Source organism: Eptesicus fuscus, chromosome 3, assembly GCF_027574615.1.
Source record: "Eptesicus fuscus isolate TK198812 chromosome 3, DD_ASM_mEF_20220401, whole genome shotgun sequence".
NCBI lineage: Eukaryota > Metazoa > Chordata > Mammalia > Chiroptera > Vespertilionidae > Eptesicus > Eptesicus fuscus.
The window spans coordinates 108,387,431-108,402,224 of NC_072475.1; positions in this window are offsets into that span (position 1 = coordinate 108,387,431).

A 14,794-nucleotide genomic window follows, 5' to 3' on the forward strand; every position below is an offset into this window, starting at 1 on the left:
TTCATGGAAAATTGTTTCTTCCTCTATATTATGCTTAGGGGATGTAAGACCTCTGGTAGGAAACCTGAACATTTTACAACTATCGTAACAAAAATAGGCACAAAAGCCTAACCCTTATTAGATTTCTTTCTGGCCATATCATTCTGATATTCCTCAGAAATTAGAAACACAAGAAATTTAGTTTAGAAGAAGATATTCAAGACTAGGGTAAACTATTTGTATGCATTTTATCTACCCAATTCCTTTACTTAAATTCAGGAGTCATGTTTTCTGCTGTTATTGAATTTACCATCATGCTTGGCAGTGAGAGAGTTTTTTTGGTAAATTTTAAGAATATCTGATTCCTTAACTCTACTTCTTCCAATATGTACACTTGTAGATCACTTACTAGTGACTTATACATGTCCCAGCTGTGAGATCAATTTAAGTCTTTGCCAGATGGAATCTACATTGCTTAGGTTAATGATTTGATGGTCTAATAGCTATTCATACTTTTTGATCTAGCTTCTATCATGCTACAACTGTGTGCTTGATTCTAGAAACCAGACTGCTGCCTTGTTTACTGTGTTCATATCCCCTTCTTGTTCACCTAGGCATCACTGACATTTTGGTCCTGTTTCTCCCTGACCAGCTTGCTTCTGCAATCCTCCTGTAGGCTAGTCTTCCAGCTTCAAACTTCATACTAGGTTTTCAGATACCTATGGCAGACATTTATAATGCTCACATCCCACCTACCTAGACCTCCATAAATCTCCTCCCACACACTTTCCTGATGATAAGCCCTGTCTAAAGACTTACTGTTGGCTCTGCTCAAAGAGTATGTCCTACTCTGTTAAATTATTTTTCATCTTGGACTCTTTTTTAAAAAATTTCCTGTCTGAGGGTATGTTTTTTATTGATTTTAGAGAGAGAGAAACATTCAGGTGAGACAGAAATATTGATTGGTTGTCTACCCTACATGTCCCAACTGGGATCAAACCCACAACCCAGTATGGGCTCTGGCTAGGAATCAAACTGCCAACCTTTTGGTGCACAGGACAATGCTCAACCAACTGAGCCACCTGGCCAGGGACATCTCTGACTCTTGATCTGAGATGAAACATCTAACCTGAGCTTTAATTTGACATGAATTCTAATAAAAAGATAACGTCTCAATTTAGAGGTTTGTCTATTACAATATTGGATTATGTTCTTCTTTTAAGGAAGCTAATTGCCCTTTTCTTTTTAATAGCCAAATTATAGACAAACATGTGTCTACTCTTCCCCCTTTCTTAAAGAGAGAAAACTAAGGGAGAGGCAACAATGACTATTTCAGATCTCTCATGCATGTATGTGTACAATGAACACAGATAACATAAGAGTCTCAATTAATAGGCTCTTAGAGTATTTCTGTGTACTTAACATAGGGTAACACGTGAGACCATCAACATTATGTAACCTGAGAACAGAAGGGAATCCTTCAAAAATTAATTCAAAATTAATGAATAATCCAATCAACAACCAAATAACAAGTATTTATTGAGTATTTTCAGTTAATATACTATACTAGGGGTGGGCCATATGTAGACCTGTTCTTCACTGTCAAAGGACTCACCAATTTAAAGCTTTGGTAGTTCATGTGAAACACATAACATTCTGCTGGTTAGTGCCCTAACATAAGGCAGAATGAGGAGAATAGCAAGGAATTACTCCCTTTTGAAGATAGGCCATATAGGAAAAGGTCACCTTAATTGCCACACCTAGAATTCATGTCTGACATCTAGTGGTCACGCTAGGAATTTTAGCACAGGATACCAGACAATGGCTTGGTAAAGGACCCACAGAAGATTTGAGGTAGCTGAAGTGAAAATGCATTCTCCCTGGCTTCTTTTCTCACAGTCCTGAACATGCTGCATGAATATTCTTTATTACACTACATTTTCTAAATATGATTATTATTCTAAAGAAATCATTTAATGTTAACTTTCATTTAATTATATTCTAATCAGGGTATGAGGATATAAAGAAAAGCAAAACTTTAAGTTTTCTGAGTTTAATGACTGTTTTATGTAACATTATCCTATTGAAAAGATAAATCCATACTGATTTATTTTGACTATTGTTTATTATTTTCCTTATTAAAAAAAAAGAAAAAAAGTAACTTACCTCATAGGGGTATGTATCTACCTATTAAGCAGTGAAAATAATTATAACTTATAGGCTTGCTTTGATAATGTAAGAATTCATATTATGTAAATAATTTTGTACAGTGCTTAGAACATAATACTAGCAGATATTCAATTGGTATTTGCTATTATTATTATTTTTTATTTTGAGCTTCATGATAATAAGTATTATATAGTTTTTAATCCATGCACATTAGTAGCCCTATTATCTTTGATAAATATTATTTCCTCCAAATATTAAGATCCACCTATTTAGTGAATTCAAATGTAATATGTGATATTTAATGATCATAGAGATTTAAAGTTGAAGGAATAATCCCAATCTCTAATATAGCACTCCCATCCTATCTAATAAAAGAGTAATATGTAAATTGACCATACCTCTGCTACACCCAAAAGCCACACCCACCAGCCAATCAGGAGCAAGTATGCAAATTAACCCAACCAAGATGGCTGCAGCCACAGAGAGAGCAGAAGGCTTGGGTTTCCCTGGCAATGGAGGAAGCCAAGCTTTCAGCCTCTCCTGGCCTGCCTTGGCCTCCGCTTAAAGCTACAAAGTTTCAATTATAGAAGATAAATAAATCCCAACAAAAATGGTGGCAGCCATGGAGCTGAAGAGAGCAGGAGGCTTGAGTTGCCCCCGGAGATGTAGGAAGCCAAGTTTCTGCAGCACTGGCCTGCCTTGGCCTCCTCTTAAGGGTACAAAGTTTTAATTATAGAAGATAAATATATCCCAACAAAAATGGCTATGGCCATGGAGCGAGCAGGAGGCTTGGCTCTGCTCAAGACCACAAAGTTTCAATTATAGAAGATAAATAAATCCCACATACCAGGGCCTCCCCTTGGGTTGCTGGGGGGCGTGGCTGGCCTGCAAACCACCACAGGCCCCTTGCCCAGGCCACCCCATGCCCCAAGGGAGCCCCCACCCTGATACAGGACACCCTTCAGGGCAAACCAGCTGGCCCCCACCCATCACCAGGCCTCTATCCTATCTATTAAAAGAGTAATATGCAAATTAACCATCACTCCAACACACAACATGGCTGCCCCCATGTGGTCAAAGATGACTGCCCCCATGTGGACACAAGATGGCCACCACAAGATAGCCAGCAGGGGAGGGCAGTTGGGAGGGACCAGGCCTGCAAGGGAGGGCAGTTGGGGGCAATGAAGCCTGCAGGGGAGGGCAGTTAGGGGTGACCAGGCCGGCAGAGGAGGGAAGTTGGGGGTGACCGGGCCTGCAGTGAAGGGCAGTAGGGGGGGACCCAGGCCTGCAGGGGAGAGCAGTTAGGGGTGACCAGGCCTGCAGGAGAGGGCAGTTAGGGGTGACCAGGCCTTCAGGGGAGGGCAGTTAGGGGCAAACAGGCTGGCAGGGGAGCAGTCAGGCATCAATCAGACTGGCAGGGGAGTGGTTAGGTGGTGATCACACTGGCAGGCAGAAGCAGTTAGGGGCAATCAGGAAGGCAGCCAGGTGAGCAGTTGGGAGCCAGCAGTCCTGGATTGTGAGAGGGATGTCCACCTGCCTGTTTAGGCCCGATCCCACCATCCTACATAATAAAAAGGTAATATGCAAATTGCATCACTCCGCTACGCCCACGATTGGGCCGGCTGGAGGTGCAGGGGGTGGGACTCAGGGTGGCCGATTGGCTAGCGGTAGGAGCGGGGGGCGGGGACTTGCGAGTCCCCCGCCTCCGCTCTTCCCGCTGGCCGTAACAGCCGGCGCTGCGGAAGGACCCGTGGGGCCGGCGGAAGACGCTGGTGGCGGAACTCGGGGTGGCCGATTGTGTGGCTGCCGGCACCAGTTTTCTGCCAGCAGCAGTTTTCCTCTGGCCACCCGCCGATCGGAGTGCCTCCTGATCGGAGTTCCTCTCGGGGTGGCCAATCGCGCTGGCTGGAGGCGCTCCGATCGGCGGGTGGCCAGAGGAAAACTGCTGCTGGCGGAAAACTGGTGCCGGCAGCCAGGTGAAGGAAAAGTCTATTGCACGAAACTTCGTGCAACGGGCTTCTAGTATATAATAATTTGTGTTGGTTGCATATATATTATATGCTTATACCAAATCAATTTAATTAATTCCTCTTTGAGATCTTAATAGCAGGAGGCAAAGGATAATGGAAAAAATGGTAGAGCTATTAAAAGCTCTGTTTCCTCCCTCATTTTTCAGACTTAGGCCTTTATGTTCCAGAAACTGGTATCAGGAAGGGATACCTGGCTGAGGATGGGCCCTGATGACAGGGGAAGTTGAGTGATCAGCTGAGGAATATAAGTAATAAACTTGGAAACAGTGTTTTCTATGAATGGTAGAAAATGGAACATATTACTGAGTCCAAAAATCTGAGGGTAAAATATCAAAAAGAGAGTAAGCCTCCCCATCTTCCCAATGACATGGGGCAGGCCCATACACCACCGAGTTTGGGCATGGCTATAAATTTATATATGCATCCACAAATTTAATATTGAGTTTTAAATGTACACATTTAAAATATGCATATCTCTATGTAATTGTTTTCTGAGAACCAAGCAAAGGGATGACTAGCAAAGGCATATATATTCTCACAAGTGGGGTGGGGAGGGGCAAATCTAATGGAACATAAGCAACTATATGAGAATGACCAATCCAGGTCTTGACAGAAAATTCTACATAGAGTTGGAACTCTAATTATAAATCATCCACCAAATGTCCATACTGAAAACAAAGAATAGAGAAAAACAAAGACTAGTGTAAAATTATATGAGGATATGATCAGAGTAAGGGCAGAACTACATTGTTTCTTGTCTCTCTCTGAATCTAATTTTTTTTTTTCATCCATTGCAACTATCTGTATGAAAAGTATGGAAGTTTCCCAACTCATGCTGTTGCCTCCTTTCTCGCATGTTCTTCTGCAGCTCTGTGTGACCCCTTTGAAACCAACATCAAAATAAATATTGTGTATATTTTCCTTATAGAATGCATTTTTATCACTCAATAGTGCACTCCTCACTTTTTCTCCAAACTAATGGAAAATTATTGAGAAGACTAGTAATGCTCCTTGGGTCTCGCTGGGTGTATCCACAGGTAGTGCCTTTGATCCACATATCTGTCCTTTGGGAAGCCTGTCACAGTGCAAGTGAACAGGGGAAGCTCAGTGCCAAAAACACTGTTTGGGGACCTGCACATTGTGAATGTCCTGCCAACCATGCGGGCCTTGTGAAGTAGAGCATGGGGAACTGTAAGGTCCGCACCTAGCATGGTAACAGGTGGGAAACACTGAAGGAAAATTGGAGTGTGCATCTTCCAGGAGGAGACAGCATGAAATGCCTATTCTCCCCCTTTGGAGGGGCATTTCCTATTTCTAAAAGACAAAAGTAGAAATAATAATAGTCACAAAAACAAAGCTATACTTTACCCACCTCTGACATTTTTCTTTGTGCTTCAAATTAAAAAATGTTTTATTTGATCTAAGAATAAAAGTCCATGGCCATTTCATAGAAAAATACAATAAAATCACTGGTAAGGATTAGCTATACTGGCTAATAAAGGGTGTTTACTTTTTAAAAAATTTCATTTGTCTTCCACTGCTTACTACATCAGATAGAAAAAGGCAGTCAGTTACGCTAGTGCAGCATTATTGAAACAGTATTCACACCCCATTCCAATAGATGGTTCACACACTTTACTTCCTGTTAAAAACTTAATTAAATTGCATGATTTGTTAGCTCATGTTAGATGTTGAGAAAAGCAGTCTGGAAAACTATGCATTCTGTGTAAGACCAAGCCAGCTGCTTCAGAGGAAGGACTTTTGGTCTTGTGTAAATTCTACAAACTACTGAATTGCTAACAGGCTCTTTGTTGTATGTTCTTATACTCTTCTTAAGAAACTCCACATCGCTTGAAAAACACACACAGTATTTTAAAGGAAGAAAAGGCAGTGTGTATTCTGTTAAACAAATCAACATAGTCAATAATGATATTTTCCTGTGATATCCAGCAGATCCTGCTACATTTCTATAACAATTAGCCTAAAAAAGTATTTTGCAACATAATCCACCTCTAATTTTTCTTTCTCTGAAACCAACTGTCAAGTTTATTTTTTCCATACTTTCAAAAAATGCATATCTTTCTAGTATTGCTTTAAAGAGCACAATCTTAAATTAAGCTTTCCACATTCTTTCTGATTTATGGTTGTATTAAACTCAAGCAAATTCACTCGTTGAAATCAACCTGGGGGGAAAAAATACAAAAAACAAAAAACCTGATCTATAATTTAAGATTATTTAACTGTTTACTGACAAATAATTAGATAGCATAATCATTGACTAAACCTCAATCTTCATTGTTTTTAAATACTCTTACATATTATATTGTGGGTAAGAATAGAGAAAGAAGAGAAAAATAGCAGAAAGCACCAGACAACTGAGACATTCTGCAACTCTTAAATTGCATGTGTAAGTTAAAATGCCTTTGAAAAGATTGAGAGAAATCTGAATAGCAAAATTGTCTAAGATGTTTCATATTTGTGGAAAGCCACACACATGTGTATGGGCATGCACACACACATATTCCACACTTCTTGAAATGAATTCATCAGGGAGCTTCTCCTTAATTTAGGCCCAAGCTTGAAAAAAAATCAGTTGTTCTTTCTTTTTCTTGATACTATTATATCAAAACAGTCTCCAGGCATTAGTCAGTATTTATTAGCTTTAAGGCCATAGATAATGATCCCATTCAATCAGAGCACATGAATAATTCAAGTCCCAACTTCATATAATTTCTAGCTCTTCTTTTAAAACCAGTAGAAGAACCATTTGTATCCTTTATTTATTTTTGGTGACAAAAGAGGTAGTGTTTTTGTTTGTTTGTTTTTGTGTTGTGTATGTGTGTGTTGTGTGTGTGTGTGTTGTGTGTGTGTTGTGTTGTGTGTGTGTTGTGTGTGTGTTGTGTGTGTTGTGTGTTGTGTGTGTGTTGTGTGTGTGTTGTGTGTGTATGTGTGTTGTGTGTGTGTGTTGTGTGTGTGTGTGTGTGTGTGTGTGTGTGTGTGTGTGTGTGTGTGTGTGTGTGTGTTTTCCAGGAAAGAGAGCCTCTTGGCTCTTTCATTTCAAACTGGTCAAAGAGGAGCCCAAAATAGCATGTATTTGTATGTAAATATGAAAAGGCCTGATGCGCCAAGGGTGATATTTCAGTTGCCTTTCTGGATCATTTATATGTAAACTTGTTGAGGATCTTTTAATAACTGTGAATGGTTTAATATCATTTTACACACTACTGCTTGGAAACAATTATGATGTCTGCAAGACCATTGAAGCTGTCATTTTGGGGGTCATTTCTGAAATGTGCAACCTGAAAAGTACATTTGAAAGAGGATAGACTCTAGACTCTTTTAAGCACTAAAGAGAATTTGAAATAATTTAATCGTAAATGCTATTTCTCATTTATAACATAAACAATGAAAGTCAATTGAAAAGAGCACCATTTTTTTCTCAAAGTCAGCTCTGTCCTATACAACTTTCTGCAATGAAGGATATGTTTTTTATTTATACTGTCCAATATCGAAGCCAATAGGCATGTGTGTCTATTGAACACTTGAAATAAGTCTCATGTTCTTAATATATTATCATTTAAAAAGTCTTATTATTAAAGTAGAGGTCCAGTGCATGAAATTTGTGCACAGGTAGGATCCCTAGCGGCTGCCTGCAGGGGCCTTCCTTCATTCTGTACCACCCCCTGGTGGTCAGCACATGTCATAGCGAGTGATTAAACTCCCAGTGGGTCCAACTCCCGAGGGACACTTTGCATATTAGGCTTTTATATATATATATATAGATAAGTCTCATGTTCTTATTATAAATTATCAAGATATTTGTGATTAATCCATTATGTATTTTCTTTTGCTAATTCATTTGGAAAAATTGGGAGTGAAATAATGTCCCAATTGCTGCTTTTGGTAATATGTATTATAATGAATGGTATGTGATACAACCATTAGAATGAATCAAGAAGCAATAGATAAATTAAATGAGAGAAAGCTGTTATTTATATCTCAATAGCTCAGAATAAGCAAAAATGTCTCATCAATTTAGAGGACCTTGACAAGAAACTTTATTTGGGATGTATACCCTAAGAAAATATCTGGTCTTCAATAAGTTAATTAGCATTTTTTTAAAAATGTAAAATGACTAAATTTTAGGAATTGTAGGAGTGATAATTGACACTTTTATTTATTGTACTCTTTTAGTGGGTTTTGGCTCACTCCTGTGCAGAATATTCTGAAGAAGAAGAGGAATCAGTAAAGTAAAAATTAAAGGATAAGTGTCAGTAAAATTGATTGATTTGTCTCTCAAGTTTATTTCAAGTTCATAAACAACTACTATATGCATTGTCTCAATCAGCTGTCCATAGAAGGAAGGTTATTATCAAATACCAAGATCAGATGCATTTATTAACTTCCAGGTACAGTCCAAATGCATGTTTGTGCATTCATATTGGTGATTAATTAAGGGCCACTTGGGAGAATTTTAAGCTCTTAAACTGGATTAGTGAAAGTAATCAAAGGACCAATTGAGTTTTGTAAATTGAGTTTTACAAGATAGGGTGTGGACTTTGAAAAGGACTTAAAAAATCAGACATCATTGATGTCTTCATCACAGCCTTAAAATGAGGGCTGTCATTAGAGGATTTGAGAAGAATCATCAACCAAATGTTGGCATATTTACGTAGTAGCTGAAATGTGATTTATTGTACCAATAATTAGTGTTAAAACCCCAGAAGCAAAACTTGTGGCACTTTATGATTAGAAGTTAAGTTTTAGATGAAAGATTCCTTTCCCTATAATAGTGGCTAATTTAGGAAGTATCTCATTGCTATTCTTTAGAAGCATTACTAAATGTTTTTATAAGCTTACATTAGTGAATTTCTAAGTTGGATAATTAAAGAGTTGTTAGACACAGTACAATGTTTATGCATATTTTCTACTATAGATTTGTTAAGAAGTAGCATTTATAGAGTTTCAATTTTAATATGGTTTTCAATAATTTTGAGTTTTAATTTCTTTTTTCTTAATTCTTTATTGTTTAAAGTATTACATATACTATTACATAAGTCTCCTTTTTCCCCCGTTGATCTCTCCCCAGCCATCCTCACCCACCAGCACAGGTTCCCACCCTCCTATTGTCTGTTTCCATTGGTCATGCTCATATGCATGGATACAAGTCCTTTGGTTGATATCTTAACCCCTCCTGCCTTTCCTCTAAGGTTTGACAGTCTGTTCCATGCTTTCCTGTCTCAATCTATTTTTGTTCGTCAGTTTACTTTCTTCATTATATTCCAAAAATGAGTGAGGTCATGTGATATTTATATTTCTCCAACTGGCTTATTTTGCTTAGCATAATGCTCTCCAGGTCCATCCATGCTGTTACGAATGGTAAGATTTCTTTCCTTTACAGCAGCATAGTATTTCATTGTGTAGATTTACCATCAGGTTTTCATCCACTCATCTGCAGATGGGCATGTAAGATGTTTCCAAATCTTAGCTATTGCAAATTGTGCTGCTATGAACACAGGGGTGCATATTGTTCTTTCTGATTGGTGTTTCCGATTTCTTGAGATATATTCCTTAAAGTCAGATTACTGGGTCAAATGGGAGTTACATTTTTAATTTTCTGAGGAAACTCCATACTATTTACCACAGTGGTTGCATCAGTCTGCATTCCCACCAGCAGAACATGAGGGTTGCTTTTTCTCCACATCCTCACCAGCACTTCTCCTTGATTGATTTGCTGATGATAGCCATTCTGACAGGTGTAAGATGGTATCTCACTGTCATTTTGATTTGCATCTCTCAGATGATTACTGACTTCAAGCATTTTTTATATGTCTTTTGGCCTTCTGTATGTTCACTTTTGAAAAGTGTCTATTTAGGTTATTTGCCCATTTTTTTGATTGGATTGTTTATCTTCCTTTTGTAAGATATGTGAGTTCCCCATAAATATTGGAGATTAGGCCCTTATCAGATATAACATTGAAAAATATGTTCTCCCATACAGTGGGCTTTCTTGTTGTTTTGTTGATGGTTTCTTTTACTATGCATAAACTTTTTATTTTGATGTAGTCCCATTTGTTTATTTTCACCTTAGTTTCCATTGTCTGAGGAGCTGTATCAGTATAGATATTGCTATGACATATGTCTGATATTTTGATGCCTATGGATTCTTCTAAGATTTTTATGGTTTCCCATCTTATGTTTAAGTCCTTTTTCCATTTTGAGTTTATTATTGTGTATGGTGTAAGTTGGTGGTCTAGTTTCTTTCTTTTTTTTTTTTTTTTGCATGTATCTGTCCAATTTTCCCAACACCGTTTATTGAAGTGACTGTCTTGACTCCATTGTATGCTCTTGCCTCTTTTGTCAAATATTAATTGAGCATAATGGCTTGGGTCAATTTCTGGGTTCTCTGTTCTGTTCCATTTGCCTATATTTCTATTCTGTTCTAGTACCAGGTAGTTTTGAGGACAGTAGTTTTGTAATATAGCTTGATATCTTGTATTGTGATCCCTTCAACTTTGTTCTTCTTTCTCAAGATTGCTGTGGATATTGGGGGTCTTTTTATTTTATTTTATTCCAGATGAATTTTTGTAGTTTGTTCTAGATCTGTGAAATATGCTATTGGTATTTTTATGGGGATTGGATTCAATCTAAAGGTTGCTTTGGATATTGTGGGCATTTTAATGATGTTGATTCTACCAATCCATGAACACGATATATTCTTCCATTTGTTTATGTCTTCCTCTATCTCTTTTTTTCAATGCCCCATAGTTTTCTGAGTACAGGTCTTTTACCTCCTTAGTTAAGTTTATTCCTAGGTATCTAATTTTTTGTTGCAATGGTAAATGGAATTGTTTTTTGTTCTTGTTGTTGTTGTTTCTCTTTCTGTGAGCTCATTATTGGTATATAAAAAAGCCATAGATTTCTGGGTGTTAACTTAGTATACTGCTACATTATCAAATTCATTTATTAAATCTGTAGGTTTTTTATGGAGACTTTAGGGTTTCCTATGCACAATATCATGTCATCTGCAAATAATTACAGTTTACTTCTTCTTTTCCAGTTTGTATGCCTTCTATTTCTTCTTGTTTAATCGCTATGGCTAGCACTTCCAGTACTATGTGGAACAGGAGTGGTGAGAGTGGGCACCCTGGCTTGTTCCTGTTCTTAAGGAAAATGGTTTTAGTTTTTGCCCATTGAATATGATGTTGGCTGTAGGCTTGTCATAGAAGGCTTTTGTTATGTTGCAGTATGGTCCCTTTTGTTATGTTGCAGTAAGTTCCCTGAGAGTTTTTATTAAGAAATGGTGTTGAATTTTGTCAAATACTTTTTCTGCATTTATTTATATGATTATGTGATTTTTATCTCTCAATTTGTTTATGTGATGTATCATGTTTATTGATTTTCAAATATTTTACTATCCTTGCATCCCCAAAATAAATCCCACTTGGTCTTGGTATATGATCTTTCTGATGTAATGCTGGATCCGATTTGCAAGAATTTTGTTGAGGATTTTGGCATCTATGTTCATGAGGGATTTGGCTTGTCAATCTATTCTTCATGTTGTCTTTATCTGGTTTTTGGATTAGGGTAATGGTGGATTATAGAAAGAGCTTGGAAGTGTTCCTTCTTGAATTTTTTGTTATAGTCTGAGGAAGATAGGTTTTAGATCTTCTTTCAATGATTGGTAAAGCTCCCGTGTGAAGCTATTTTGCCCAGGGCTTTTGTTTGCTGGAAGTTTTTTTTTATTACTTCTTCAATTTCCTCCATAGTTATCAGCCTATTCATATTTTTTTATTCTACCTGAGTGAGTTTTGGAAGGTCATATTTTTATAGGAATATGTCAATTTGTTCTAGTTTGACCAGTTTGTTGGAATAGAGGTGTTCATCATATTTGTTTTTATAATCCTTTACATTTCTGTGGGGTTTGTTGTTATTTTGCCTCTTTCATTTCTGATTATGTCTACTTGGTTCCTCTCTCTTTGCTTCTTGGTGAGCCTGGCTAGAGGTACATCAATCTTGTTTATCCTTTCAAAGAACCAGCTCTTGGTTTTATTGATCTTTTGTATTGTTTATTTGTTTTTGTTTTTTGGGTCTCCATTTCATTTATTTCTGCTCTGGTCATTATTATCTCCTTCCTTCTACACTACTCACTCTGGGCTTTTCTTGTTGCTCTCTTTATAATTCTTTAAGTTGTAGAGTTATATACTTTATTACCAATTTTTCTTTCTTTCTTCCTTTCTTCCTTCCTTCCTTTCTTTCTTTCTTTCTTTCTTTCTTTCTTTCTTTCTTTCTTTCTTCCTTTCTTTCTTCCTTCCTTCCTTCCTTCCTTCCTTCCTTCCTTCCTTCCTTCCTTCCTTCTTTTCTTCTTTCTTTCTTTCTTTCTTTCTTTCTTTCTTTCTTTCTTTCTTTCTACTTTCTTTTTTTTTTTTTTTTTGAGATGGGCCTGTAATGCTATGAACTCCCTCTCAGGGCTGCTTTCACTGTGTCCCGTAGGTTTTGTATTGTTGTGTTTTCATTGTCATTTGTTTACAGGATGCTTATTTATTTCTTTTTTTTTTCTTATTTTTTTATTTCTTATTTGATCCCTCTGGTAATTCAATCATTGTTTAATAACATGATTTTTATTCTGCAAGTGTTTTAATTTTTTATTGTTTTTATTGTAGTTTATATCTAATATTATGCCAATGTGATCTGAGAAGATGCTTGATATGATTTTAATCTTCTTGAATTTGATGAGACTTTGCCTGTGTTCCAATATGTGGTCTATCTTTGAAAATGTCCCATGTGCATTTAAGAAGAATGTATATTCTGTAGCTTTGAGGTGAAATTTCCTGAAGATGTCAATTAAGTCAATTAAGTCTATGTGATTTAGTGAGTTGTTTAGGACTGCTGTTTCTTTGCTGATTTTTTTTCTAGATGTTTATCCAATGATGTCAATGAATCATTAATGTCCCCTACTATGATTGTATTACTGTCAATCTCTCTTTTGATATCTTCCAGAAGTTTTTTTTTTTTTTAATATATTTGGGTTGGGTGCTCCTGCATTGGGTGCATATATGTTCATCAGAGTTATATCCTCTTGTTGTACCAATCCCTTTAGCATTATGAAGTGGCCTTGCTTATCTCATGTTTTGGCCTTCACTTACAGGTCTATTTTGTCAGATATAAGTATTGCTACCCCAGATATTTTTATTCATTTCCCTTTGCCTGAAAATCATTTTTCCATCCCTTCACTTTCAGTCTGTATGAGTCCTTGCTCTGAGGTGGGTCTCATGTAGACTGCATATATATGAGTCATGTTTTCTTACCCATTCAGCCACACTATGTCTTTTGATTGGAGCATTTAGTTCATTTTTGTTTACTCTAATTATTGATAGGTACTTGTTTGTAACCATTTCTATTTTTTTATGCCTGTGTTCCTTCTTCCCTTTCTATTTCTTCTTTTTACAACAATCCTTTAGGCTTTCTTGAATTACTGGCTTGTTAGTGACAAAGTCCCTTAGTTTTTTTTGTTTGTTTGTTGTTATTGTTTTTGTTTGTTTGTTTTTTGTTTGTTTGTGTTTTGCCTGTGAAGCTCTTGATTTCCCCTTCAGTTTTGAATTATAACCTTGCTGGATAGAGTATTCTTGGATTCAGTCCCTTGCTTTGCATCACTTTGTATACTTCATTAAATTCCCATCTGACCTGATGTGTTTCTGTTGAGAAATCATTTTATAATCTAACTAGAGGCCTGGTGCACAAAATTCGTGCACGGAGGGAGGGGGTGTCCTTCAGCCCAGCCTGCACCCTCTCCAATCTGGAACCCCTTGAGGGATGTCCGACTGCCCATTTAGGCCTGATCCCAGTGGGCCTAAATGGGCATTCAGACATCCCTCTCACAATCCAGGACTGCTGGCTCCCAACTCCTCGCCTGCCTGCCTGCCTTCCTGATTTCCCCTAACTGCTTTTGCCTGCCAGCCTGATCACTCCCTACCCACTCCCCTGCCAGCCTGATTGATGCCTAACTGCTCCCCTGCCAGCCTGTTTGCCCCTAACTGACCTCCCCTGCAGGCCTGGTCACCCCTAACTGCCCTCCCCTGCAGGCCTGGTCCTCCCAACTGCTCTCCACTGCAGGCCTGGGTCCCCCCCCCCAACTGCCCTCCCCTGCTGGCCATTTGTGGTGGCCATCTTTTGTCCACATGGGGGCAGGGTCTTTGACCACATGGGGGCAGCCATCTTGTGTGTTGGAGTGATGGTAAATTTGCATATTACTGTTTTATTAGATAGGATAGAGGCCTGGTGGATGGGTGGGGGCCAGCTGGTTTGCCCTGAAGCGTGTCCCGGATCAGGGTTGGGGTTCCCTTGGGGCGTGAGGTGGCCTGGGCGAGGGGCCTGTGGTGGTTTGCAGGCTGGCCACACCCCCGGCGACCCAAGCAGAGGCCCTGGTATCTGGAATTTATTTATCTTCTACAATTGAATCTTTGTAGCCTGGAGGGGAGCCAAGCCTCCTGCTTGCTCCATGGCGGCAGCCATTTCTGTTGGGATTTATATATCTTCTATAATTGAAACTTTGTAGCCTGGAGCGGAGGAGGCCAATGCAGGCCAGGGCTTCAGAGGCTTGGCTTCCTCCATTGCCG